General features: G+C 56.7%; 1 protein-coding gene across 1 annotated transcript in view; it reads right to left on the bottom strand.

Moving 5' to 3' along the window:
- Positions 1–2,780, bottom strand: part of B4GALT5 (beta-1,4-galactosyltransferase 5) — a 33,346-nt gene that overhangs the window by 11,622 nt on the left and 18,944 nt on the right. The window lies entirely within an intron of this gene.

The raw sequence follows: 2,780 nt of genomic DNA, 5'->3' as shown, positions 1-2,780 counted from the left end.
GGAAGCATTCCCAGCCTCCTGCTTGATTTCAGCTCCCTCCCGCCAGGCGGATCCCTGGGTTGCACGAGCCGTGGTTGCCCGGTGGAGCTGGGAAGGGCAGGGAGTTGGGCAGTGGAGGCGTAAGGCACGTTTGGAAACCCCACTGGTTGACAAGGGGCACGTACCCAGCCAAACCTGACTATCAGGTTGTAAGACAGCACTGCAGCTTAAACAACAGCACCTCTTGCTGCTTAATTAGGGAGGTTTAATTAGGAAATATCATTATAACAGGAAACCAAACTGTGTGCCTGGAGAAGGGCAGTCGTTCCAGACTGCAGCACCGAGGGCTGACACTTGCCTGGCAGAGGTACCCCAACAGGCACCACAAAAAGCATCCCCACACCAGACTCTGAGCCCCCGGCATGTCACACCCCGGGGCGGGCAGCAGCACAAGCCCTGGGTCCCTGGGGCAGTCCCCCAGCCATGTTTCTTCCCCCTCTCCTCTCCTGCTGACCCCATGCCCTGGCACATCTCAGGCTGAGCCTGATTAGATTTCAGTTTAAGCTGACACCCAGCTGGCAGGACCAGGCCCCAAAGTAAACAGCAGCAAGCACAGCCCTGTGTCAGCAGCAGCTCCCACAGGACAGCAGGACAGCCATGCACAGGGGCAGCAGGACAGCCACTGGGCACAGCACAGCACCCCTCACCAGCATCGCTGTGCCAGCCACAGCCCTCTCGGTGTAGTTTTAGGCTTAAGAATGAAGTGAAAAATAAAATCTTGACTCGAAGATACCAAGAAGGGGCAACCTAGAAGGCCTATTTTGCACTAGTAATTAAAAAAAACAGGTCAAAAGACACTCCGGGAGGGATGAAGAGGGCACCGGGCCAAGGAAACAGCAGCGGAGGGCAGTAGCTGATGCAATGTCACCAGGAAACATCCATACCAGACAGGTCATTTCTACAGCAGGCATATTGCAGCCTGAAACCAGCAGCTACCAGTGCCAGGAAGGCACAGTCACAGCTGGAGTCACCGGGAGCACAGGCTGGATACGGCACCGGTACCAGAGAGCGGGGGTCCCCAGCCCGGGGTACACACACCCTGCACTCCCCTACCCCCCTTCTGCACCCACACACTGAGGCAGCTCCAGAAAGGCTGCCCAGATACATTTCCCAATCCCAACTGTATTTTGTTTTCACACAGTAAAGTAAATGTTTGAAAGGGGGATGGAGCCCCTTGTCATGCCCGGAGCCCAACGCCATGCCCGGCTGCTGCCCATGCCCAGCCACTGCCCATGCCCAGCCTGTCTCTGAGCCATGGGGAATCACTGGATTTTCAGCAAGAAGGGGGTCAACTGCATTAAGTGCTTGGCAACTAAATGTCTTGAAATGCAATTTTAAACGTCCATTTCCAGCCTCTCCCTTCCCATACTCGTACCCTTTGCGGTGGGGCCAGTGATGGCACCTTAAGCCAGTGGTTACAGCAGCAATGAGCAGGAGCTGGCTCAGCCAAAGCTGCACCCCAACCCTCTTGGCTCACCCGCCTGTTCCGGGGCCAGCTCTGGAACCAGAGTGACTGCCAGGTCAGCTGGTGACAGCTACAGCCTAAACATGAGCTTTGGTGCAGCTTCTCGGCAAGGCACCCCTGTTGCAATGACCATGAGAGGTATCAAGTGCTGCTCCTCCTCAGAAAGACAAGGAATTTGCTCTAACATATGCCCAGGGATAAGGCTCAAGGAAAAGCTGGCATTTTGATACAGCACCAAAGGCCAGAAACAAAAGTAGCATGCAAAATTCCCCATGCAAAGCCTCACCCCCAAGCCCCAAAACCTTCACAAGTTCACAATCGTCAGCTCCGAGTTCAGCATGAAATGGCATCACCTCCCAGCACCAGCAGTCCAGCCCCAGCATCCCTCCCCAGCACAGCACCAGCTTTGCCAGGCAGCTGCCCACCAGGATTTATGAAAACGGGAGCTCCTGCAGGAGTTGTTAGAAATGGGTGATTCGGGGTTAGCAGTGCACAGTGAGCGATGCAAGCGGGCTGGCGGAGCCTTGTGGTGTAGGGCAGGATGCACAGGGCAGCCCCAGCCCCACCTGCCCGTGCAGGTCTTCCACAAGCTTTTCCTTCAGCTTTCCAGCCCAGTGCCAGCCTCGCCTCGGGTGCAAAGGTGACACGTTAAGGGCTGGTGCTTGGGGCACGCGGCTCCCAAGGCCACGTCCTGCCCCAGTGACAGCATCCACCCCGCTGCTGGCACAGGGCTCTACCAGGAGGCAGCACCAAGCAGCGCATCCAGCCAGGGGAACAGCATCCTCCAGAGCCAAGCCAGCATGGCAGGGCACGGACTGTGCAGGAGAGCAGCACCACAGCCACACCACAGTCACTAGCTGTGGGGCTGCCCAGTGCCCTGCCCAAAAACACAAAGGGTACTCAAGAGCTAGGCAGAGCTTCTCTCCTGCACAGAGCAATGGGGGGCTGAAGCCACTCAGCCGAGCTGGTTATTGGGCCCAGGCTGCTGCTAAGGAAGGGGCAGCGAGCCTGCACCTTCCAGCCCACACAGAGCTGGGTCGGTGGTGAAAAACAACTCGCTGCTGCTGATCAAGTAATTTCACTTTCTACTTCATTACGCTTCGACTTGCTGGGTAAGGCAGATCCAGGTTTGGTGAAGCATGAAAGAACAGGAGAGACAAATCAGCATCCAATCCCTGGTTAATTTGAGGAAGAGGGAGGTTTGTCGGGCACAGTGAAAGCGCCGTTTGTTCCCCTCCACGGCGGCAGACGGAGCAGGGCCTCGCCACAGCCACAT

The sequence above is a fragment of the Corvus brachyrhynchos genome, unplaced genomic scaffold, assembly GCF_000691975.1.
Source record: "Corvus brachyrhynchos isolate BGI_N302 unplaced genomic scaffold, ASM69197v1 scaffold10, whole genome shotgun sequence".
Taxonomy (NCBI): Eukaryota; Metazoa; Chordata; class Aves; order Passeriformes; family Corvidae; genus Corvus; species Corvus brachyrhynchos.
Note: the sequence above shows the minus strand (reverse complement) of the source record. Positions and strands in the feature narration are given on the sequence as shown.